The sequence below is a fragment of the Pecten maximus genome, chromosome 19 (genome assembly GCF_902652985.1).
Source record: "Pecten maximus chromosome 19, xPecMax1.1, whole genome shotgun sequence".
NCBI lineage: Eukaryota > Metazoa > Mollusca > Bivalvia > Pectinida > Pectinidae > Pecten > Pecten maximus.
Genome location: NC_047033.1, coordinates 22,329,773 through 22,357,004, shown reverse-complemented (window position 1 = coordinate 22,357,004; position 27,232 = coordinate 22,329,773). Strand labels below are relative to the sequence as shown.

The window sequence follows — 27,232 nt, the reverse complement described above, 5'->3', positions numbered from 1 at the left end:
TATATATATAATACTGAAGGATGTTATATGGAGTAGGATGTCCCTGTTGATGGCCCCCCACACACAGACTATATATAATACTGAAGGATGTTATATGGAGTAGGATGTCCCTGTTGATGGCCCCACACACAGACTATATAGAATACTGAAGGATGTTATATGGAGTAGGATGTCCCTGTTGATGGCCCCCCACACACAGACTATATATAATACTGAAGGATGTTATATGGAGTAGGATGTCCCTGTTGATGGCCCCACACACAGACTATATATTATACTGAAGGATGTTATATGGAGTAGGATGTCCCTGTTGATGGCCCCACACACAGACTATATATAATACTGAAGGATGTTATATGGAGTAGGATGTCCCTGTTGATGGCCCCACACACAGACTATATAGAATACTGAAGGATGTTATATGGAGTAGGATGTCCCTGTTGATGGCCCCCACACAGACTATATAGAATACTGAAGGATGTTATATGGATTAGGATGTCGGAGTTTCACGAATTATACTTTAAACAGCTCCTTATCAGTCAAAAGAAGAAGACAGAAATCATATATTCATAAAAGTTCATCAATTATGGTTTCCATTGGAAACTGAAGTGTTTTTAGCTCACCTGTCCGAAGGGCAAGTGAGCTTATGCCGTTGTGTGGCGTTCGTTGTTTATCTGTTCCTCCAGCATCAACTTTTTCCTTTAAACAACTTTTTCTCAATAACTTTGAGACACAGAAACCTGATATTGGACCTGTAGCATGCTGGGGTGAAGGGCTACCAAGTTTGTTCAAATTAATGACCTTGATCAGCATTCAAGGTCACATGAGTCAAATAGGGTAAACATTTTTAACAACTTTTTTTGCAATACTCATGAGGCCTAGAGACCTGATATCAGGCATATATATAGCATGCTTGGATGAGGGGCTAACAAGATTGTTCAAATGAATGACCTAGACCTTCATTCAAAGTCACAGGTGTCAAATATGCTAAAATCTTTAAACAACTTCTTCTCATTAAGCAAGAGGCCTATAGAGACCTGATATTGGGCATATAGCATGCTGAGATGAAGGGCTATCAAGATTGTTCAAATGAAAGACTGTAATTTATGGATCATGGTTGTTCAATTCAATTATTACTTAATATCTGTAGATAGATCAATGATATTACCTAATAAATATCTTGTAATCTAGCCACCTTTCCCCATATTGTGCATATATATACATATACAGAAATAAGCCCCTGCCCACAAATAAGCTCCCTGCTTCTCTTTTACAGAATTATCAATTACAGTCAGCTAAAGTGGTTCACATAGAAGCCTTTCCCAAACTTAAATACTTAACTTTAACTTGAGGGAAGGGGGCATATTTGGGGATATTACAGAACCATTCAGAATTCAGAGCCGAAAAGGCGTCCAAAAATAGATATCTTTACCTTATTTGACCTCTAGAAACCTTTTCAAAGACATTTTGAGTTGAGCTGTAGAAATTGATCACTGTATACTTAACCATCATATATATTGCCTACTTAACTGCACAGCATTGATCACACTTAACGTAAACGTATTGTCACAATCTCATTAGCCTGCATCAACAGACCTTATGAGGATGCAGGCGTAATGGCCGACCCGACCTAACGAGAAGTGACACCAGGCCATTTACTGGTAACACAATTTACTGTGGCTTGATGAGACCATATTACAGTTCTACATAAGTACAAATTGATTTTTTTTAGTTGAACAAGCTTCTTGGCTAGTTCATTCAAGTTCCCAAGGAAGATGGTATCATGGGAATTGTATTAGTTTTACTCATGTGCAAATGGTTTACTGTTTTTAACCCAGAATGTGTGTAGTGTAAGTCATTCACGATTCTAATAAAGTTCCATAATAGTCCATCGCTGAAAGTAGAAGAAAAAAATGCAATTTTGAAACAAGCTCTTCAAGATGAATTTCAAAATTATATACCTGGTACTAGTACATGTCCATAGATTTTATATAGTAAAGGAGGTCTGGTGGCACAGTCTGGTAACACAGTCTGGTGGCACAGTCTGGTAACACAGTCTGGTGACACAGTCTGGTAACACAGTCTGGTAACACATTCTGGTAACACAGTGGCACAGCTGGTAACACAGTCTGGTGGCACAGCTGGTAACACAGTCTGGTGGCACAGCTGGTAACACAGTCTGGTGGCACGGTCTGGTAACACAGTCTGGTGGCACAGTCTGGTAACACAGTCTGGTGGCACAGTCTGGTGACACAGTCTGGTAACACAGTCTGGTGGCACAGCTGGTAACACAGTCTGGTAACACAGTCTGGTGGCACAGTCTGGCAGCACAGTCTGGTAACACAGTCTGGTAACACAGTCTGGTGGCACAGCTGGTAACACAGTCTGGCAGCACAGTCTGGTAACACAGTCTGGTAACACAGTCTGGTGGCACAGTCTGGTGACACAGTCTGGTGGCACAGCTGGTAACACAGTCTGGTGGCACAGCTGGTAACACAGTTTGGCAGCACAGTCTGGTAACACAGTCTGGTAACACAGTCTGGTGGCACAGTCTGGTGACACAGTCTGGTAACACAGTCTGGTAACACAGTCTAGATCTGGTAACACAGTCTGGTAACACAGTCTGGTAACACAGTCTGGTAACACTGGTAACACAGTCTGGTAACACAGTCTGGTTACTCAGTCTAGTAACACAGTCTGGTAACACAGTCTAGATCTGGTAACACAGTCTGGTAACACAGTCTGGTAACATAGTCTAGATCTGGTAACACAGTCTGGTAACACATTCTGGTAACACAGTCTGGCAACACAGTCTGGTAACACAGTCTGGTAACTCAGTCTGGTAACACAGTCTGGTAACACAGTCTGGTAACACAGTCTGGCAACACAGTCTGGTGGCACAGTCTGGTAACACAGTCTGGCAACACAGTCTGGTGGCACAGTCTGGTAACACAGTCTGGTAACACAGTCTGGTAACACTGGTAACACAGTCTGGTAACACAGTCTGGTAACACAGTCTGGTAACATAGTCTAGATCTGGTAACACAGTCTGGTAACACAGTATGGTAACACAGTCTGGCAACACAGTCTGGTAACACAGTCTGGTAACATAGTATAGATCTGGTAACACAGTCTGGTAACACAGTCTAGATCTGGTAACACAGTCTGGTAACACATTCTGGTAACACAGTCTGGCAACACAGTCTGGTAACACAGTCTGGTAACTCAGTCTGGTAACACAGTCTGGTAACACAGTCTGGTGGCACAGTCTGGTAACACAGTCTGGCAACACAGTCTGGTGGCACAGTCTGGTAACACAGTCTGGTAACACAGTCTGGTAACACAGTCTGGTGGCACAGTCTGGTAACACAGTCTGGTAACACAGTTTGGTAACACTGGTAACACAGTCTAGTAACACGGTCTGGTGGCACAGTCTGGTGGCACTGGTAACACAGTCTGGTAACACTGGTAACACAGTCTGGTAACACTGGTAACACAGTCTGGTAACACAGTCTAGATCTGGTAACACAGTCTGGTAACACAGTCTGGTAACACAGTCTGGTAACACGGTCTGGTAACACGGTCTGGTGGCACAGTCTGGTAACACAGTCTGGTGGCACAGTCTGGTAACACAGTCTGGTAACACAGTCTGGTGGCACAGTCCGGTAACACTGGTAACACAGTCTGGTAACACGGTCTGGTAACACGGTCTGGTAACACGGTCTGGTGGCACAGTCTGGTAACACAGTCTGGTAACACAGTCTGGTAACACAGTCTGGTAACACTGGTAACACAGTCTGGTAACACAGTCTGGTGGCACAGTCTGGTAACACTGGTAACACAGTCTGGTAACACAGTCTGGTGGCACAGTCTGGTAACACTGGTAACACGGTCTGGTAACACAGTCTGGTAACACAGTCTGGTGACACAGTCTGGTAACACAGTCTGGTAACACAGTCTGGTAACATAGTCTGGTAACACAGTCTGGTGGCACAGTCTGGTAACACTGGTAACACAGTCTGGTAACACAGTCTGGTGGCACAGTCTGGTAACACTGGTAACACGGTCTGGTAACACAGTCTGGTAACACAGTCTGGTGACACAGTCTGGTGACACAGTCTGGTAACACAGTCTGGTAACACTTGTAACACAGTCTGGTAACACAGTCTGGTAACACAGTCTGGTAACACATTTTCCTTTCACCTATGTGACCACTTAATGTTTGATTCCCTGATTCGAAGTAAAATTTATTGGTTCACCTTCCCAACCACCAGGATTTTCTTCAGGTACTCCTGTTTCCTCCCACAGTAAAACCCCCATCTGGGCCAACAAGATTAATAAATATTAGTTGATATAATTTGTTTTGCAATTTTTGTAAAGGTCAAAGGTCAGTTGAGTGCAAATATAAAATCAGTGCCTAGTTTTGTTCACAAAATCAATCTCTAGTTATAAATAAAGCTCATTGTTATATTCTATAATTAGCATCCATTGTCAAATGCATATAGACAATTTAATTTTGTCTCGAATAGAACATGAAAAATATCCATTAGATATGTTTCATTTTAAAAAGAAACAGTGATGATCATATATGGGTGTATGAAACCTATATTCTAGTTTTGTTTTACCATGAGTAAAGCAAAATATTTTTGGGAACTGTTTTAAATGGCTGAAGATGTACTAGTCACACAGACATTTACGAATTCAGTCATGGACATATTATTTCATATGACATTTTAGTGATCTAGACATTTAACAGTTTAGTGCTAGACAACATACATAGAGGAACACCTTAATACTTGTCCTGTTTGCAACATATAAAATGTTTTATAAAGATTGTTTTATTATCCACACGGACATCCTACCACATATTATTGTCTACCAAAAGGATATTATATGAAGTCACTGTTACCATAGAGATGGAGATGAGAAATAGAAAGGAATATATACATATTCATGTCCTTTCACTGTTCATCTGACAGTTTCCCAATTTATTTAACAAAATGTCAAAGGAGCCTGTGACTGAAGGAAATTTCCTGGCAAGAGTACCCTGGATCAATGTTGAATTGACGTACATAGGAACATCACAGTTCTGATCAATGGAGGAAGCAGAGACTAACGTCCAATAGAGTATATATACACCCTCAGCCTTCATCCAAATTTGTGCACGAAAGGAGGAAAAAAAATCAATGGTAGGCCTCATAACAAATTCATTTGTCTGTCCCGGGGTGTACAAATAAAGAAAGGAGCGACCTGTGTACCGTTTGCCGCACGCAACAGTTTATTTTTGTCCATAAGGGATAGAATGTTCTGTCACCCTTATTGCACCACCAGCCAAGGCGCCTGTTTGTTTGTGAATTCTACCGATGCGTGATTGAGGCGTCAATATTTATACCACCATATCTTGGACCAAAATCTTAGCCAAAATATTGATCAGGGTATATCTTGTTTACTGACAGGGTTTCTCTTCGGTTGATTAGAGATACAAGGTGCTGGTTTATATATTGATATAGATTTTCTCTGGGACAGTATCTCATTTTCTCATTTCTTTTTTCTATTTTTAGATATAAAATAATCATTAATATTTCCAGTAGCAAATTTTGTTTAAAGGATTACATGGGTTTGTCAGGCCTGACCCTGTCCTTTCAAGTCCGATTTAGAAAACATTTTATAAAATCTACTGGAATAGAGTTCCATAAATCTTGAGTTGCCTATTCCTGATTAGGATTAACTAATAATGATAATGAAGAAATAAACAACAAAACTTTTCCAACATTTATGATAATTAATATTATCTAATAGACTTCAAGATTACCAGAGCCAGCGGTTCATGGTGACCTATTGCCTTTTGTCTGGTGTTGAGTGTTGTGCATTAACTTTTTCTTGTGAATGCAATATACTGGAGTAAGTATGATATACTGGAGTAAGTATGATATACTGGAGTGAGTATGATATACTGGAGTAAGTATGATATACTGGAGTGAGTATGATATACTGGAGTAAGTATGATATACTGGAGTGAGTATGATATACTGGAGTAAGTATGATATACTGGAGTAAGTACGATATACTGGAGTGAGTACAATATATTGATTGAGTACGATATACTGGAGTGAGTATGATATAATGGAGTAAGTATGATATACTGGAGTGAGTACGATATACTGGAGTGAGTACGATATACTGGAGTGAGTACGATATACTGGAGTGAGTACGATAAACTGGAGTGAGTACGATATACTGGAGTAAGTACAATATACTGGAGTGAGTATGATATACTGGAGTAAGTATGATATACTGGAGTAAGTACAATATACTGGAGTAAGTACGATATACTGGAGTAAGTATGATATACTGGAGTGAGTACGATATACTGGAGTAAGTACGATATACTGGAGTAAGTATGATATACTGGAGTGAGTACGATATACTGGAGTAAGTATGATATACTGGAGTGAGTATGATATACTGGAGTGAGTATGATATACTGGAGTAAGTATGATATACTGGAGTAAGTACGATATACTGGAGTGAGTATGATATATACTGGAGTGAGTATGATATACTGGAGTGAGTATGATATACTGGAGTGAGTACGATATACTGGAATGAGTACGATATACTGGAGTGAGTACGATATACTGGAGTGAGTACGATATACTGGAGTAAGTATGATATACTGGAGTGAGTATGATATACTGGAGTGAGTATGATATACTGGAGTAAGTATGATATACTGGAGTAAGTATGATATACTGGAGTGAGTATGATATACTGGAGTAAGTTCAATATACTGGAGTAAGTATGATATACTGGAGTGAGTATGATATACTGGAGTGAGTATGATATACTGGAGTAAGTACGATATACTGGAGTAAGTACGATATACTGGAGTAAGTTCAATATACTGGAGTGAGTATGATATATACTGGAGTGAGTATGATATACTGGAGTAAGTATGATATACTGGAGTAAGTACGATATACTGGAGTAAGTATGATATACTGGAGTGAGTACGATATACTGGAGTAAGTATGATATATTGGAGTAAGTACAATATACTGGAGTAAGAACGATATACTGGAGTAAGTATGATATACTGGAGTAAGTATGATATACTGGAGTAAGTACGATATACTGGAGTAAGTACGATATACTGGAGTAAGTACGATATACTGGAGTGAGTACGATATACTGGAGTGAGTACGATAAACTGGAGTGAGTACGATATACTGGAGTGAGTACGATATACTGGAGTAAGTACGATATACTGGAGTAAGTACGATATACTGGAGTGAGTATGATATACTGGAGTGAGTATGATATACTGGAGTAAGTATGATATACTGGAGTGAGTACGATATACTGGAGTAAGTACGATATACTGGAGTAAGTACGATATACTGGAGTTAGTACGATATACTGGAGTAAGTACGATATACTGGAGTAAGTACGATATACTGGAGTAAGTACGATATACTGGAGTGAGTACGATATACTGGAGTGAGTACGATAAACTGGAGTCAGTACGATATACTGGAGTCAGTACGATATACTGGAGTCAGTACGATAAACTGGAGTAAGTACGATATACTGGAGTGAGTACGATATACTGGAGTGAGTACGATATACTGGAGTAAGTACGATAAACTGGAGTCAGTACGATATACTGGAGTAAGTACGATATACTGGAGTAAGTACGATATACTGGAGTAAGTACGATATACTGGAGTAAGTATGATATACTGGAGTAAGTACGATATACTGGAGTAAGTACGATATACTGGAGTAAGTACGATATACTGGAGTGAGTTATAATGATATACTGGAGTTAGTACGATATACTGGAGTAAGTACGATATACTGGAGTCAGTACGATATACTGGAGTAAGTACGATATACTGGAGTAAGTACGATATACTGAAGTAGGTACGATATACTGGAGTAAGTACGATATACTGGAGTAAGTATGATATGCTGGAGTAAGTATGATATATACTGGAGTGAGTACGATATACTGGAGTAAGTACGATATACTGGAGTAAGTACGATATACTGGAGTAAGTACGATATACTGGAGTAAGTACAATATATTGGAGTAAGTACGATATACTGGAGTAAGTACGATATACTGGAGTAAGTACGATATACTGGAGTAAGTATGATATGCTGGAGTAAGTACGATATACTGGAGTAAGTACGATATAAGTACGATATACTGGAGTAAGTACGATATACTGGAGTAAGTACGATATACTGGAGTAAGTACGATATACTGGAGTAAGTATGATATGCTGGAGTAAGTACGATATACTGGAGAAAGTACGATATACTGGAGGAAGTACGATATACTGGAGTAAGTACGATATATTGGAGTAAGTACGATATATTGGAGTAAGTACGATATACTGGAGTAAGTACGATATACTGGAATAAGTACGATATATTGGAGTAAGTACGATATACTGGAGTAAGTACGATATACTGGAGTAAGTATGAACAGATTTTTATGAAGCTTGGTATGCAGCCTTATATCAATAAGATCTGGGACAAGTTTGACCATTGCGCCATTTTGATTGTAAGCTTACAGTGTATACGTAATGCTCCTTACAGTTTTGACCCTGGACCTTTTGAACATGCTGACTGAATTTTGAAGTAATTTGGTATGCAAGTTTTATATCATAAAGAGGTTAAATGTGTTCAACAATGAGACTGATTCAATTTACCTTACAGATCGAGTTATTTTACTTCTATTGGACCCTCATATACATATGTAGTAAGCATAATTTTAACTTATATCAATCAGATCTTGAATAATTTCATCATGATATTGGGCCAGTAGTATGCTGGGGTAAGTTAATTAAAATGAATTACCTTGGCCTTCTTTCAAGGTCACATGGGTCAAATATGTTCAATCTAAGTTTAAAAGCAGAAATCATCTATCAGTATATACACTGTATATCAGAACTCAGGTGACCGATAAGGTCCATGACCTTTTGTTTCTTTTTCTGTTCATTAGAATTTACAAAGTAGATGACTGATTATATGATATGGTATTATCAATTCTAATGAATCTGTATTATATTAGCTAAAAATGTATCGGGTATTTTTGAGATCGTCCTAACAACATTGTGGACATTTCAAATTGTTTCTGTGAAACCATTGCAGCAGGTTTCCAAAATTGTCTCTTATGAGCATTATACTAGCAGTTGATATGCTAACTAAGCAGTATTTTTAGCCCACCATCATCAGATGGTGGGCTGTTCAAATCGCCCTGCGTCCCTGGTCCGTGGTCCGTCCGTCCGTCCCTCCGTCCCTCCGTCCGTAAACAATTTTTGTTATCGCTATTTCTCAGAAAGTACTGAAGGGATCTTTCTGAAATTTCATATGAAGGTTCCCCTTGGTGCCTAGTTATGCATATTGTGTTTTGAGACCAATCAGATAACAACATGGCCGACAGGTAGCCATCTTGGATTTTGACAATTGAAGTTTGTTATCGCTATTTTTGAGAAAGTACTGAAGGGATCTTTCTCAAATTTCATATGTAGGTTCCCCTTGGTGCCTAGTTATGCATATTGCGTTTTGAGACCAATCGGAAAACAAAATGGCCGACAGGCAGCCATCTTGGATTTTGACAATTGAAGTTTGTTATCGCTATTTCTGAGAAAGTACTGAAGGGATCTTTCTGAAATTTCATATGTAGGTTTCCCTTGGTGCCTAGTTATGCATATTGCGTTTTGAGACCAATCGGCTAACAACATGGCCGACAGGCAGCCATCTTGGATTTTGACAATTGAAGTTTGTTATCGCTATTTCTGAGAAAGTACTGAAGGGATCTTTCTGAAATTTCATATGAAGGTTCCCCTTGGTGCCTAGTTATGCATATTGCATTTTGAGACCAATCGGATAACAACATGGCCGACAGGCAGCCATCTTGGATTTTGACAATTGAAGTTTGTTATCGCTATTTCTGAGAAAGTACTGAAGGGATCTTTCTCAAATTTCATATGTAGGTTCCCCTTGGTGCCTAGTTATGCATGTTGTGTTTTGAGACCAATCTGAAAACAACATGGCCGACAGGCAGCCATCTTGGATTTTGACAATTTAAGTTTGTTATCACTATTTCTGAGAAAGTTCTGAATGGATCTTTCTGAAATTTCATATGTAGGTTTCCCTTGGTGCCTCGTTATGCTAATTGCATTTTGAGATCAATTGGAAAACAATATGGCCGACAGACCGCCATCTTGGATTTTTACAATTGAAGTTTGTTATCTCTATTTCTCAAAGTACTGAATGGATTTTTATCAAATTTCATAAGTAGGTTCCCCTTGGTCCCTTATATTGCATTTTTGGACCAGTCTGTCCTGAAAACAACCTTGCAAACAAACAGCCATTATCGTTAAATCTCAAATTTCTTATATAGCTAGGATTCCCTTGTTTGAAAAGTACTGGAGGGATGTCTCAATTTGCACAGATTAGTAAAATGAAGGGAAAAGTAGAGAAAAGATCAATCTGACATGGAACCTATGAAGATCATTCAATGGTGGGCGCCAAGATCCCTCTGGGATCTCTTGTTTTAGGATGCTATTTTTTATTAGATACGGGCTGGAAACTTAAAACGAAGCCTCCAATGGGATCAAACCCTTCACCCAAGGTTTACCACTTTACTGATCAAACTAAAAGGGGAATAATTCCTCAAAAATGTAAATACTAATTATAAAGTGATCACTATGTACAAATAAACCATGGCACACTTAACAGGGACTTGTCTTTACATTTTTTGTTACATTTTGCAGTGCTACTTAAAATAATTATACATGGAAAAGGTCACTCTCATCCACAGAAGTATCAATAAAATGTTGGTTTCCAAAATACATTGTACTTATAATAAGTTATAATCTTAAAATTCAACTAATAAATTGGAATTTGAAATGTGCAAATGAATTGTGCAGATGCTGAGGACAATAGCTGTGGGATATTGCGTGATGTGGTTTAGTTAAACATGTGTATTATTCATGTGGATTGTCTGAAAGGCTCTTCTATATGATACAACAGAGGAATCAATGATTTATCATGGTACACACAAACACTATCTTCAGAGGACATTGAGTCAAGCTTTGTCATCTTCATAACTTTCTAATATTATATTTTTTGAGATAAAATTTTTGTTTGAAATATTTTGATTTATTTACAGTTTTAAAAATTTTCATACTTTTTACAAGTCTTTCTGGAATAGATTCATGCACAATTCAAAGCCTAGGGATGTAGATTAATGAGGAGTTAATGAACATTTCCATATTGCTTTTTTAAGTATACATTTAAATGAATTAAGAATTAATTTTCAAGAACTCTCATTGACTTAAAAGATATGAAAAAAAAATAGAATAAATGCATGCAATTTAAGAAAAGAAAACAACAAAAGAGATACAAATCATTTAATATAAAGTGTTATTGTGTGTATATAAGTGCATTAGTGATTTGTTGTCTGGAAGTTGAGGATCTGGATGTACAAGTGGGGAGAGAGGTAGCACTCATATGTACCTGGGCATATAGTACCTCAACCAATTATTGTTAATATTTAATCAGTAAAACTCCATTATCCTGTAGTAGTCCATGAATATTTCATATCCTGCCTATCGTTGGCAAAAGATATAGAGAAACACAGATCGTCTATGGTACTGCAGTGTGTTAAAAGGCTTCAGAAAGCAGTTTAGGTAGGGGATTAGTTTGTAATACTAGAGGTTTAACACCAGAAAAAAAGTTGATTTTTTTTCTATGATAATTCTTTTGTCACAGAACATTAATTTCATGAGCTGTTAATAGGATTAGAATCAATTTGTGTTAAGGGCAGATGTCTACATGGTGTTCATGTGTCTGTGTGTCCATGTGTCTGTGTGTCTGTGTGTCCGTCCGTGTGTCTGTGTGTCCGTGTGTCCATGTGTACACTTTGTGGTGGTCTGCCTCTTACCAGAAACCATTCCTACCAGACAGTATTCTCCATAATTCAATTGAAAAGTACAGGAGATGAAATTCAAAATTTGATAATACTTGTGTATTACTTCCTGTTCAACTACAGATTATTTTGAAGTCATCCTTTTTGTACACATTTCTATCGCTTGTAAATGTATCCCTTAGACTAAGTGAACCACTTAGTTACAGATTTAGAGACCATCTTTATTTCGACATTTATTTTTCTGAATTTTCTTTTTTCTAAAGCTTGATTTTTTTTGTAAGCCTTGCTTTTTTTCTAAACCTTTATAAGCTTTGTTAGTCTTATAGACTTTGTAAAATATGTACAAATGGATTATTAGATTTTAATTGACAAGTCTGCAAAGAGAGCTTTATACAGTGTTAACTTAACCAGAACCATGATTTACTAGACAAGGACCAAGATTCATTATACCAGAACCATGCTCATCTTGACCTGAATAATTTGACCTGAAGAGGAACAAGTCATTGTTTATCAATCAGGTTAAAGATTGAGTGGACCGATTGCATTTGGAATATAAGGCTCATTACTAGGTTAGTTAAGGGTAGATTTATGACTGCCGTAGGGAATTAAGCCAGTGTAAGGAAACCTTACATGATGTAGTCCCTGAGAGATTTGTGGAATTGCACTGGGGTCATGTGTGCTGGACATACACTGGTAAGGTGCTAATGTGAAGAGACAGGCATTCCTTGGCTTCTCTATTGATTCAGATCTTCTGATTTCTGTGGGCGTAGAAGGATCATGAATTTCACAGTAGTAGGCTGTTATTTTATACTAGCACTTCTCTTGGTGTCTGCCCACAGAAGCAAAACTGCTGACTATGTGGTTTTTAATAACTCTATTGCATCTATCTTGCATCTTTGGAAATCATTAAGTAAAAAAATCTACACAATACATTACAGTCAAGTATTAGATAGTTTTAGCCCACGTCACCAGATAGTGGTCTGTTGAAATCGCTCCTTGTCCAGTATCCATCTGGTGTTGGTCCATAAGTCTGTCCTAAGACTATTCTTATTATACCCCCCCCCCCCTCCCCCCCTGCAACGAAGTTAGGGGGGTATACTGGAATCACCTTGTCCGTCCGTCCGTCACAAAATTTGTCCGGCTATGCATTCGCTCATTTCTTTATGGATTTCACACAAATTTGGTATATAGTTAGAAGACCATATGAACTTATGTCCCCTGCAGTGATTTTGCGATTTAGCCCTTTTTAACCAGAGTTATGCCCCTTTTTCATACAAAATGTGTCATAATTTTGTCCGGCTATGCATTCACTTAGTTTTTGATGGATTTTCTTGAAACTTTATACTGAGTTGAAGGATGGCATGAAGTTGTGTCTCCAGTAACGGCTTCTTCCGAAAAAACACTTTTTACAGAGTTATGCCCCTTTATGTAAAAAATGGTTACTAGCTTGTCCGGCTATGTATTTGCTTGGTTTTCAATGAATTTTCTTGAAACTTTTTACACAGTTGAAGGACTGCATGCACTTGTGCCTCCAGTAAATGCTTTTTCCGAAAAAATGCTTTTTACATAGTTATGCCCTTTATTTGAAAAATGGTTATATTTTTGTCCAGTTATGCATTTCTTCAGTTTTCACAAAATTGGTGTATAGTTAAAAGACCATATGGTGTTGTGATTTTCCCCAAGTAGTCCTTTTAAACAAATTATGCCACTTTAGCCCTTTTTAACAGAGTTATGCACCTTTTTCATACAAAATGTGTCATAATTTTGTCCGGCTATGCATTCACTTAGATTTTGATGGATTTTCTTGAAACTTTATACAGAGTTGAAGGATGGCATGAAAATGTGTCTCCAGTAACGGCTTCTTCCGAAAAAACCCTTTTTATGGAGTTATACCCCTTTATGTAAAAAATGGTTACTAGCTTGTCCGGATATGCATTTGCTTTGTTTTCAATGGATTTTACTAAAATTTGGTATGTAGTTAGAGGACCCTATGAGGCTTAGCTCTATGCAAAGATTTTGCCGAATTACCAGTTCTAAAAGAGTTATGCTCCTTTTTCTTTGAAAACGAGCAAAATTTTGTTCGGCTATGCATTCACTTAGTTCTTACCTACCATTATGGTAGTTTGACCCCAGATCTTTTCACTTTTATGGTACAGTCAAACTTCGATGTTTCAAAGTTCAAGGGACTTGCAGAAAAACTTCGAAACAGCTGGACTTCGAATTATTCATGGTTGACAAAATATCGACTATGATAATGACCATAAATCTTACATAGCTGTTACATGTCCTCAATGTCGTAGTGTCGATCGTCTGTTACATGTCCTACATGTCCTCCATGTCGTAGTGTCGATCGTCTGTTACATGTCCTCCATGTCGTAGTGTCGATCGTCTGTTACATGTCCTCCATGTCGTAGTGTCGATCGTCTGTTACATGTCCTCCATGTCGTAGTGTCGATCGTCTGTTACATGTCCTCCCCGATGTCGTAGTGTCGATCGTCTGTTACATGTCCTCCATGTCGTAGTGTCGATCGTCTGTTACATGTCCTCCATGTCGTAGTGTCGATCGTCTGTTACATGTCCTCCATGTCGTAGTGTCGATCGTCTGTTACATGTCCTCGATGTCGTAGTGTCGATCGTCTGTTACATGTCCTCCATGTCGTAGTGTCGATCGTCTGTTACATGTCCTCCATGTCGTAGTGTCGATCGTCTGTTACATGTCCTCCATGTCGTAGTGGTGATCGTCTGTTACATGTCCTCCATGTCGTAGTGTCGATCGTCTGTTACATGTCCTCCATGTCGTAGTGTCGATCGTCTGTTACATGTCCTCCATGTCGTAGTGTCGATCGTCTGTTACATGTCCTCCATGTCGTAGTGTCGATCGTCTGTTACATGTCCTCCATGTCGTAGTGTCGATCGTCTGTTACATGTCCTCCATGTCGTAGTGTCGATCGTCTGTTACATGTCCTCCATGTCGTAGTGTCGATCGTCTGTTACATGTCCTCCATGTCGTAGTGTCGATCGTCTGTTACATGTCCTCCATGTCGTAGTGTCGATCGTCTGTTACATGTCCTCCATGTCGTAGTGTCGATCGTCTGTTACATGTCCTCCATGTCGTAGTGTCGATCGTCTGTTACATGTCCTCCATGTCGTAGTGTCGATCGTCTGTTACATGTCCTCCATGTCGTAGTGTCGATCGTCTGTTACATGTCCTCCATGTCGTAGTGTCGATCGTCTGTTACATGTCCTCCACGTCGTAGTGTCGATCGTCTGTTACATGTCCTCCACGTCGTAGTGTCGATCGTCTGTTACATGTCCTACATGTCCTCCATGTCGTAGTGTCGATCGTCTGTTACATGTCCTCGATGTCGTAGTGTCGATCGTCTGTTACATGTCTTCCATGTCGTAGTGTCGATCGTCTGTTACATGTCCTCGATGTCGTAGTGTCGATCGTCTGTTACATGTCCTCGATGTAGTAGTGTCGATCGTCTGTTACATGTCCTCCATGTCGTAGTGTCGATCGTCTGTTACATGTCCTCCATGTCGTAGTGTCGATCGTCTGTTACATGTCCTCCATGTCGTAGTGTCGATCGTCTGTTACATGTCCTCCATGTCGTAGTGTCGATCGTCTGTTACATGTCCTCCATGTCATAGTGTCGATCGTCTGTTACATGTCCTCCATGTCGTAGTGTCGATCGTCTGTTACATGTCCTCCATGTCGTAGTGTCGATCGTCTGTTACATGTCCTCCATGTCGTAGTGTCTATCGTCTGTTACATGTCCTCCATGTCGTAGTGTCGATCGTCTGTTACATGTCCTCCATGTCGTAGTGTCGATCGTCTGTTACATGTCCTCCATGTCGTAGTGTCGATCGTCTGTTACATGTCCTCCATGTCGTAGTGTCGATCGTCTGTTACATGTCCTCCATGTCGTAGTGTCGATCGTCTGTTACATGTCCTCCATGTCGTAGTGTCGATCGTCTGTTACATGTCCTCCATGTCGTAGTGTCGATCGTCTGTTACATGTCCTCCATGTCGTAGTGTCGATCGTCTGTTACATGTCCTCCATGTCGTAGTGTCGATCGTCTGTTACGTGTCCTCCATGTCGTAGTGTCGATCGTCTGTTACGTGTCCTCGATGTCGTAGTGTCGATCGTCTGTTACGTGTCCTCGATGTCGTAGTGTCGATCGTCTGTTACATGTCCTCCATGTCGTAGTGTCGATCGTCACCTGTTACATGTCCTCCATGTCGTAGTGTCGATCGTCTGTTACATGTCCTCCATGTCGTAGTGTCGATCGTCTGTTACATGTCCTCCATGTTGTAGTGTCGATCGTCTGTTACATGTCCTCCATGTCGTAGTGTCGATCGTCTGTTACATGTCCTCCATGTCGTAGTGTCGATCGTCTGTTACGTGTCCTTCATGTCGTAGTGTCGATCGTCTGTTACGTGTCCTCCATGTCGTAGTGTCGATCGTCTGTTACATGTCCTCCATGTCGTAGTGTCGATCGTCTCCCAAACAGAAATGGCAAGCTTGCGATTCACTATTATTGCAAGCTTGCCGCAAGCTTAATCTGCGAGCTAGGAATTGGAACCTTGCAGCAAGCTAGTATTTGAAACCTCGCGGCAAGCTTGCGGCGAGCTAGTTTCTGCAAGCTTGTGGCGAGCTTGTTTCTGCAAGCTTGCGGCGAGCTAGTTTCTGCAAGCTTGCGGCGAGCTTGTTTCTGCAAGCTTGCGGCGAGCTAGTTTCTGCAAGCTTGGGGCGAGCTTGTTTCTGCAAGCTTGCGACGAGCTTGTTTATGCAAGCTTGCGGCGAGCTAGTTTCTGCAAGCTTGCGGTGAGCCACTTTATGCAAGCTTGCCGCAAGCTAAATAGTCTAGCTCTGAGGTAAAAATAAATTTAATGCAGCAAAAATAAAGCAAAAACATCAAATTAATGTAAAAGTCTGTATTTCTATCATTCAGAGCAGTACGGCATGCTGTTACAATAAAACACCTTATAGATACGAACTTTATATACAAACATCTATATTTTATTCCATATTCTTTTAAACTAAATCATTAATGCACACTTACATAACAATACCTCAAAGGTTATTTAATTTCTAGTTCATGAATGTTTTTCTTATCATTGTTAATCTCTGTTGTCACTGCAATAATGGCTTATAGTTTTTGTTGGCATTCGGTAGAATATTCATCATATGTTGATAATACCAGTTCTTTTTTCAGTACAGTTACAATATCTTTTAACTCTTCCTGTCATTTCCGTCCACTTCAGAGCTCACTCTATCTTTTTGCATTTGTGCTACAAAAAAATAAAACAAAGCAATATTACATAGAATATTGATCAATTGATGTTATTCTTTGTAAGCCAAAACAACTATATTAGATATTTGAAGACATCTTTAAATGTCAACAACTAAATCTGGCTTAATTACAATTTTTCTAATGTGACCACTCTAGATATTTCATGATAGAGAATCAAATATGTGACCTTCCAAGTTTAGGTATATATATCACAAGTTGACTATCCATAGAGTAAAATTTTGTATGATGCCTAGATCTAGAAGTGCTGTCTTATAAACAGAAGCTTGGTTAGCTTTATATACAGGTTTTATTGTCAGTTTGTCTTAAAACTATTTTTGTGCAATAATTGCAACATATCTAAAACACAAGAAATGAATGTAAAAATACACATTTCTCATATATAATGTTCAACTTTCCTAGGCTTTTCTGTTGTAAAAGATAAAATATACAAGAAGTTTTTGTTTTTGTTAGATGTGCTAGTGTTATAGCTCTGGTTTTTTTTTCACCCCAAATTTCCAAAGATTATAGAATAATGTTTATTTTAGATCAGTAAATTATTCTTATATCACTTGAAACATTATCTGTATGTTATCATAAATCTCACCACTCACCATTTATTGTTGACCCTTGGAAATCTTCATCTGGATCACTTCACTGAGTCCATCTTCTGTTTGTTTATGTAACTTATTTACAGAACTTTCAACATGCAGATGTAGATAGGTTGCACATATCCTTACCATGTCCAGAATGACAGAAGTTGATTCTATTTCCAGAAGTGATTGATAGGACAATTTATACTGATTCACAGAGATGCAAAATGTCCACATGCAGCCACAGGAAACTCAATTCAAAGTGGGGACCTTGTTTTACATTGGTCAATCTTAAGTTGGGGCACAGGAAAGGTTTTTCATTCATACAGACTTAATAAAAATGAAGATTTGTGAGTTCAACAGATGCTTTTTAAAATACTATAAAATTGCATTGAAGTTACTTTTACAATATTGTTTCATTTTATGTACTTATTACTGAAATAAATCATCAAATAAGTCACAATACAGTCAGTTAGAAATGAACCTTATAACCCAGGGTTGGCCCCATGGTGTCTGGAGTCTGACTGGCATGGACTTCCTGTACTCATCAGCTTGAATTGGTATCATATTACCTTGGTCAAGCTGGGCCAGTCTACTGATAACATATGCTCTCCTTTTGTTTGTTTACGCATATTGGTGTTGGAAAGGTTTTTGATAATAAGGCTTCAACATATATTTTGCTGAAATTTGCACTGATGGAAATTCAATTCACATAATTTGCAGGTTACCCTTAGAATGAATATCACTCCTAGAAACAACTGATTATACTAACAAAAATATATCATAATATATTCACTGATAACTTTAATAAAGAGGATTTTATCAATACATGTGTAAAATATATAAATGAAGCAATACTTTAAGCATTATTATAAATTGGTTGGATATCTAAATTTGAAAAGATATGAATGTCATTATTATTATTGAAGTTTTACAAACATGAATTGCAATTTAAACAGTAATGATTGATTACTAAAATCATCATTCAATTTTGATTCAAAAAGAGGTGTTTTAACTCTGAAGAAACTCACATTCACCTTTAGATAATCTGATATGAAATACTAAAAGTTACAGATTTTGAAATAGAAAATCCATGCTGCTGTGACTTAGAAGATTTTCACATCTCACAAGTAACATATCAGAGTAGAAAAATTTCTAAGTCCACAACATGCAGAATATTGTAAAGGACTGAAGGCTTGCAAGCTTGCAAAAAGAGACCCCTCCTGCAAGCTTGCAGAATGACTTGTAAGCTTGCAGAAGGGCTTGCAAGCTTGCAGATGAACTCGCAAGCTTGCAGAAGGACTTGCAAGCTTGCAACCAAGATCTTGCGAGCTTGCAGAAGGACTTGCAAGCTTGCAGAAGGACTCGCAAGCTTGCAGAAGGACTCGCAAGCTTGGAGAAGTACTCGCAAGCTTGCAGAAGGACTCGCAAGCTTGCAACCATGATCTTGCGAGCTTGCAGATAGCTTAAGTTTTAGGACCTGCCTGCCTGCAAGCTTGCGCAAGCTTCTTACTAGCTTGCATATAGCTTGCGAAGAGTAAAATAAGCTTACCGCAAGCTTACTGCAAGCAAGTATTTTTGTTTGGGCTAGCTGTTACGTGTCCTCGATGTCGTAGTGTCGATCGTCTGTTACATGTCCTACATGTCCTCCATGTCGTAGTGTCGATCGTCTGTTACATGTCCTCCATGTCGTAGTGTCGATCGTCACCTGTTACATGTCCTCGATGTCGTAGTGTCGATCGTCTGTTACATGTCCTCCATGTAGTAGTGTCGATCGTCTGTTACATGTCCTCCATGTCGTAGTGTCGATCGTCTGTTACATGTCCTCCATGTCGTAGTGTCGATCGTCTGTTACATGTCCTCCATGTCGTAGTGTCGATCGTCTGTTACATGTCCTCCATGTCGTAGTGTCGATCGTCTGTTACATGTCCTCCATGTCGTAGTGTCGATCGTCTGTTACATGTCCTCCATGTCGTAGTGTCGATCGTCTGTTACATGTCCTCCATGTCGTAGTGTCGATCGTCTGTTACATGTCCTCGATGTCGTAGTGTCGATCGTCTGTTACATGTCCTCGATGTCGTAGTGTCGATCGTCTGTTACATGTCCTCCATGTCGTAGTGTCGATTGTCTGTTACATGTCCTCGATGTCGTAGTGTCGATCGTCTGTTACATGTCCTACATGTCCTCCATGTCGTAGTGTCGATCGTCTGTTACATGTCCTCGATGTCGTAGTGTCGATCGTCTGTTACATGTCCTCCATGTAGTAGTGTCGATCGTCTGTTACATGTCCTCCATGTCGTAGTGTCGATCGTCTGTTACATGTCCTCGATGTCGTAGTGTCGATCGTCTGTTACATGTCCTCGATGTCGTAGTGTCGATCGTCTGTTACATGTCCTCCATGTCGTAGTGTCGATCGTCTGTTACATGTCCTCCATGTCGTAGTGTCGATCGTCTGTTACATGTCCTCGATGTAGTAGTGTCGATCGTCTGTTACATGTCCTCCATGTCGTAGTGTCGATCGTCTGTTACATGTCCTCCATGTCGTAGTGTCGATCGTCTGTTACATGTCCTCCATGTCGTAGTGTCGATCGTCTGTTACATGTCCTCGATGTCGTAGTGTCGATCGTCTGTTACATGTCCTCGATGTCGTAGTGTCGATCGTCTGTTACATGTCCTACATGTCCTCCATGTCGTAGTGTCGATCGTCTGTTACATGTCCTCCATGTCGTAGTGTCGATCTTCTGTTACATGTCCTCCATGTCGTAGTGTCGATCGTCTGTTACATGTCCTCCATGTCGTAGTGTCGATCGTCTGTTACATGTCCTCCATGTCGTAGTGTCGATCGTCTGTTACATGTCCTCCATGTCGTAGTGTCGATCGTCTGTTACGTGTCGTCCATGTCGTAGTGTCGATCGTCTGTTACATGTCCTCCATGTCGTAGTGTCGATCGTCTGTTACATGTCCTCCATGTCGTAGTGTCGATCGTCTGTTACATGTCCTCCATGTCGTAGTGTCGATCGTCTGTTACATGTCCTCCATGTCGTAGTGTCGATCGTCTGTTACATGTCCTCCATGTCGTAGTGTCGATCGTCTGTTACATGTCCTCCATGTCGTAGTGTCGATCGTCTGTTACATGTCCTCGATGTCGTAGTGTCGATCGTCTGTTACATGTCCTCCATGTCGTAGTGTCGATCGTCTGTTACATGTCCTCCATGTCGTAGTGTCGATCGTCTGTTACATGTCCTCCATGTCGTAGTGTCGATCGTCTGTTACATGTCCTCCATGTCGTAGTGTCGATCGTCTGTTACATGTCCTCCATGTCGTAGTGTCGATCGTCTGTTACATGTCCTCCATGTCGTAGTGTCGATCGTCTGTTACATGTCCTCCATGTCGTAGTGTCGATCGTCTGTTACATGTCCTCCATGTCGTAGTGTCGATCGTCTGTTACATGTCCTCCATGTCGTAGTGTCGATCGTCTGTTACATGTCCTCCATGTCGTAGTGTCGATCGTCTGTTACATGTCCTCCATGTCGTAGTGTCGATCGTCGCCTGTCAGACTCACATTGAAACGTTTAGTTGATTTACATTAAACACAACAAAATAAAAGATACTTTTCATCCATTCAGCATTTTATTAATTAAATATGTATCGTTTTTACAAAACAATTATGTATATCACATTTTAGCAAAAAGTAGGCCTACAATGCACACTTTGAGTATGAGTGAAGACATCGCTAATTGTGTGTGTTTAAAATTGATCCGCTTGTTTCACTGTTCCATAAAATCTACTCACTGACCGCTGATTTCAATGTCGGCGGCGATCATCAAATATGACTGCTGGTATGTTATACCGGAGAGATTACATGTCATGGCTTCTAAATACACAATTAATCTATAACTTTGGCCTGATTATTAATTAATCCTATGGTCGGGAGTAGACAACACACGCTATCGTTATCCCTATTGTCAGTCGGGGCTTTTGTGGGAGAGGTGTGAAATCTTGCCGCGGGGGTCACGACAGACACCTGTCCAATGGTCAGTATAGGTAAATTTTTTGTTTGAATCATGAGATGTCAATTACCTATAATATCACTACTAACGGGCCTTGAAAAAAGTTCGATACATCGAAAACTTCGCTTTATAAAAATTTGAATCATACATAGGTCCGTTAGTAGTGTTATATAGTGAGAAAATTCGGGACTAAGCAAAAATTTCGATACAGCGAGCAATTTGAATCAACGAAGTTTGAATCATTGAGGTTTGACTGTAGTTTGACCCATTTCATTTCACCATTATGGTATTTGGACCACGCGTAACCAAGACTTAGGTCAAGTGTGTAACTTATTAATGCCTTTTTTAAGACATCAGGTGTTTCCATAACCAATATATTATAGAAACTTAATGGAAGCTTCTGTAAAATTGAAATATTGTTTGATTAAACTATAAAAATTGGTATGGAAAGGTTTTGAGAATAGCAAATACAATGGTGCTTTTTTCCAGAACAACAGATGTCATTTGATTGCCATGGTTATAAATGAGGGTAGCAGGGGGTATTAGCTAGGCATTAGTTTACATTTCTAGTTCCACACAGAAACTAGCATGTTCCTAAAGGCCAAGGGCTAGTGAGTCTATGCAGTAGTGCTGTGTCTGTTGTCAGGGGGCCGCCATCCAGCCTGAGTGTCACTTTTCCATTTTAAGAACTTCTTTGGAATAACAAGGAGGCCAAGAGACCTGATATTGGGCCTGTAGCATGACGTGATGAATTAGGGAACCAAATTTGTTCAAATGCATGACCTTGACCTACATTCAAGGTGACAGTGGTCAAAGCTTTGACAACTTCTCAATGGACTTATTTGAATAATGTGGTAATCTGCTTAGCATCTGCATTAAATACCTAGATCAACTTCAAAGTTGCATTAGAAGCAGCTCATGTATTCATCAAAAACATAATGTAGTTGTCTTAATTATCTAAATCTGATATTGCTCCTCTGTGACCTTATTATCTCAAGGTCATATACAATGTATTTATGTTGCTGATTGACAAGTTTATCTATACTAGTTGAATTCCTGTACTTATAAGACAACTGCAGTTGTTGAAAGCAAATTCGGCTTTCTATCATAAAATGATATACACAAAATTAATGATTTGTAAAGGGAAAAAAAATTGTCATGAAAAAATGCAGACTCTATAGAGAAAAAATGTTCATAAGAATTTGTTTCAATTCCCAGTAAATACAGGCAGATTTGAGGTTTCTGTCATTAACACTGTAGATTGCATCAGAATGCACTGTCCTGATCAACATCAATAAACCCTTAGGTTTTGTTTGCAGGAATCAAAACCAGTATATTTTTTTCTAGCGACTATTATTGATTATCGAGAAATTGTCATTTTGAAGCATTATGTGGCTGTCACCTGATTGACTTGCCAGGCTAAAGGGGAGTGTGGAAGCCAGCAGGATTTCACGCTCCACTAGATCCAGCCTTTTACCTGATCTGTCAATAATTTATGAAGATTTCATAAATGCGTTGTACTCTGACTATAGTTGTGTGTGGACAAATGACATGACAGAGTGCGGGTGTCATGGTAAGGGGTCAAGGGTCACTCAGGTAGTGTAGTAATTCTTTGTGTAGATCCTCAATATATTTAAGGTCTTTTTTCACATGACCTAATGAGATGCCTAGATGACTAGTGTCAAACGCTCATGTAACCTATTACACATCTGCTGTTAACTACAAGTAGTTTTACCAATTAAATTATACAATGAAATTTGCTATGATTTATGAAGCAAAATAGAAGCAAATCTTTAAAAGTGAGAAGCTTTATTCGATCTAGGCCCATGGGGTCACAAAATGATGTTAGTTGATCAGATCTGATAGAAGTTGATCAAATCTTTTCTAACTTCCAAAAAATTGTAACAACCAAAAGCTTGATCTCCATGGCTGAAACAACAACTTGACATTTTCTCATGAAATTGTGACTTTCACATGATGAACTTCAAATTTACATTTCTTACAGCAGTATATATATAAGTAAATTGATACTTTCATCTTATTTTCAAGACCCATTTTCCTAATAAATAAGATTTTTAGGACATACATATATGACCTGAAACTGATTCAGCTCAAACTTGCCTGATATGATTCTGAGATTGTCCTGACTTATAATTCGTGGTTTTATTTTTGGGTGGTCTGAGATGGCTGTCATAGCCTCTATTAAGCTATGTTGACAACAATTAAACAAGGAATCCATTGTCTCAAGGTCAAGGTCATTGGGTCGGGTCAAAGCTCACATTTTGTATAGATCACAGATTTTTGTGACATTTTGAAGTATGTCGTAACTACTAAGTGTCTGTTGTGTTGTCTTTATAACTATTTTATACCTTTCATCAGCACGCACTAACTGGCTAATAACATATTAAGCATGAAAAAAGAAATGAAACTGAAAAAAAAGAATGAACAATATTTTTTCTACAACTCTAAAATATCTTGTGAAAAATCACCAGACTCAATTGTTTTCTTAATCTGGTGAAAAGCACAAAATATTGTCTTAGTAACGACATTCCGCAGTTATTTGTTTGACCCATTACACATTATCAATCTGCTGTTGGAAGTAAACGATGTGAAGTGTTTTTACTGTCTGAAGGTGTTTTTGGTTTCGGGTGAGGAGGCAGGAAAATGCACTCTACAGCATTTTCCCATTTTTCATCTACAAACTCCGGCATAACAGCTGTGAGGGAAATGTCACAGTTCTATCACTGTCTGCTTTGACAATTTCAAGTTTACAAGTGGTTATTAGATTAAACAACACTTGAGGGTCGTCAATATTACATATGTGGAGTGGCTTCTTGGTGTAATTCTGGAAGCGAAGGAACGGGGGATGTAAAGCATTGGGATATGGCGGAATCAACACTTAGAGGATGAAGAACAGGTGTTGAAAAAGAGCATGTATTAAGGGTTGAGGAAGGCAAGGTAGTGGTGACAGCAGTAGTTACGATGACGGCAAAGACATTGACCAATGAACCACTGACAGAGGTATTCGAACAGGAAGCAGAGGTTACAGTGACAGATGGACAGTAGGAGGAGGTGGAGGTCGTAGAGGAAGTAGAGGTCACGGTGACAGATAAACAGTAGGAGGAGGAGGTCGTAGAGGAAGTAGAGGTCACGGTGACAGATAAACGGTAGGAGGAGGAGGTCGTAGAGGAAGTAGAGGTCACAGTGACAGATGGACAGTAGGAGGAGGTGGAGGTCGTAGAGGAAGTAGAGGTCACGGTGACAGATGGACAGTAGGAGGAGGTCGTAGAGGAAGTAGAGGTCACAGTGACAGATGGACAGTAGGAGGAGGTGGAGGTCGTAGAGGAAGTAGAGGTCACGGTGACAGATAAACAGTAGGAGGAGGTGGAGGTTGGAGAGGAAGTAGAGGTCACGGTGACAGATGGACAGTAGGAGGAGGTGGAGGTTGGAGAGGAAGTAGAGGTCACGGTGACAGATGGACAGTAGGAGGAGGTGGAAGTCGTAGAGGAAGTAGAGGTCACGGTGACAGATGGACAGTAGGAGGAGGTGGAGGTTGGAGAGGAAGTAGAGGTCACAGTGACAGATGGACAGTAGGAGGAGGTGGAAGTCGTAGAGGAAGTAGAGGTCACGGTGACAGATGGACAGTAGGAGGAGGTGGAAGTCGTAGAGGAAGTAGAGGTCACGGTGACAGATGGACAGTAGGAGGAGGAGGAGGTCGTAGAGGAAGTAGAGGTCACGGTGACAGATAAACAGTAGGAGGAGGTGGAGGTTGGAGAGGAAGTAGAGGTCACAGTGATAGATGGACAGTAGGAGGAGGTGGAGGTCGTAGAGGAAGTTGAGGTCACGGTGACAGATAAACAGTAGGAGGAGGAGGTTGGAGAGGAAGTAGAGGTCACAGTGACAGATGGACAGTAGGAGGAGGTGGAGGTCGTAGAGGAAGTTGAGGTCACGGTGACAGATAAACAGTAGGAGGAGGTGGAGGTCCTAGAGGAAGTAGAGGTCACAGTGACAGATGGACAGTAGGAGGAGGTGGAAGTCGTAGAGGAAGTAGAGGTCACGGTGACAGATGGACAGTAGGAGGAGGAGGAGGTCGTAGAGGAAGTAGAGGTCACGGTGACAGATAAACAGTAGGAGGAGGTGGAGGTTGGAGAGGAAGTAGAGGTCACAGTGACAGATGGACAGTAGGAGGAGGTGGAGGTCGTAGAGGAAGTTGAGGTCACGGTGACAGATAAACAGTAGGAGGAGGAGGTTGGAGAGGAAGTAGAGGTCACAGTGACAGATGGACAGTAGGAGGAGGTGGAGGTCGTAGAGGAAGTTGAGGTCATGGTGACAGATAAACGGTAGGAGGAGGAGGTCGTAGAGGAAGTAGAGGTCACGGTTACCGATAAAGGGTAGGAGGAGTAGGAGGTCATGGAGGAAGTAGAAGTCATGGTGACAGATAAACAGTAGGAGGAGGAGGAGGAGGAGGAGGTCGTAGAGGAAGTAGAGGTCACGGTGACAGATAAACCGTAGGAGGAGGTGGAGGTCGTAGAGAAAGTAGAGGTCACGGTGACAGATAAACAGTAGGAGGAGGTGGAGGTCGTAGAGGAAGTAGAGGTCACAGTGACAGATAAACAGTAGGAGGAGGTGGAGGTTGTAGAGGAAGTAGAGGTCACGGTGACAGATAAACAGTAGGAGGAGGTGGAGGTCGTAGAGGAAGTAGAGGTCACAGTGACAGATAAACAGTAGGAGGAGGAGGAGGTCGTAGAGGAAGTAGAGGTCACGGTGACAGATATACAGTAGGAGGAGGTGGAGGTTGGAGAGGAAGTAGAGGTCACAGTGACATATAAACGGTAGGAGGAGGAGGAGGTGGAGGTCGTAGAGGAAGTAGAGGTCACAGTGACAGATAAACAGTAGGAGGAGGAGGAGGTGGTAGAGGAAGTAGAGGTCACGGTGACAGATAAACTGTGGGAGGAGTTGGAGGTTGGAGAGGAAGTAGAGGTCACGGTGACAGATAAACAGTAGGAGGAGGAGGAGGTGGTAGAGGAAGTAGAGGTCACAGTGACAGATAAACAGTAGGAGGAGGAGGTTGGAGAGGAAGTAGAGGTCACGGTGACAGATAAACTGTGGGAGGAGGTGGAGGTTGGAGAGGAAGTAGAGGTCACGGTGACAGATAAACAGTAGGAGGAGGTGGAGGTCGTAGAGGAAGTAGAGGTCACGGTGACAGATAAACAGTAGGAGGAGGAGGAGGTGGAGGTCCTAGAGGAAGTAGAGGTCACAGTGACAGATAAACAGTAGGAGGAGGTGGAGGTCGTAGAGGAAGTAGAAGTCATGGTGACAGATAAACAGTAGGAGGAGGAGGAGGTGGAGGTCGTAGAGGTCACGGTGACAGATAAACCGTAGTA

The 27,232-nt window shown here is 40.2% G+C and overlaps 1 protein-coding gene and 1 long non-coding RNA gene across 3 annotated transcripts in view; one reads left to right on the top strand and one right to left on the bottom strand.

The window, feature by feature from the left end:
- The window catches only part of LOC117317384 (mitogen-activated protein kinase kinase kinase 13-A-like), a 187,298-nt gene that overhangs the window by 57,871 nt on the left and 102,195 nt on the right, over positions 1–27,232 (top strand). The window lies entirely within an intron of this gene.
- Positions 16,875–18,251, bottom strand: LOC117317385. Its single transcript, XR_004530191.1, has 2 exons — positions 17,860–18,251; positions 16,875–17,246 (listed from the first exon to the last, which is right to left on the bottom strand). It is a non-coding gene; the product is annotated as an uncharacterized LOC117317385 (long non-coding RNA).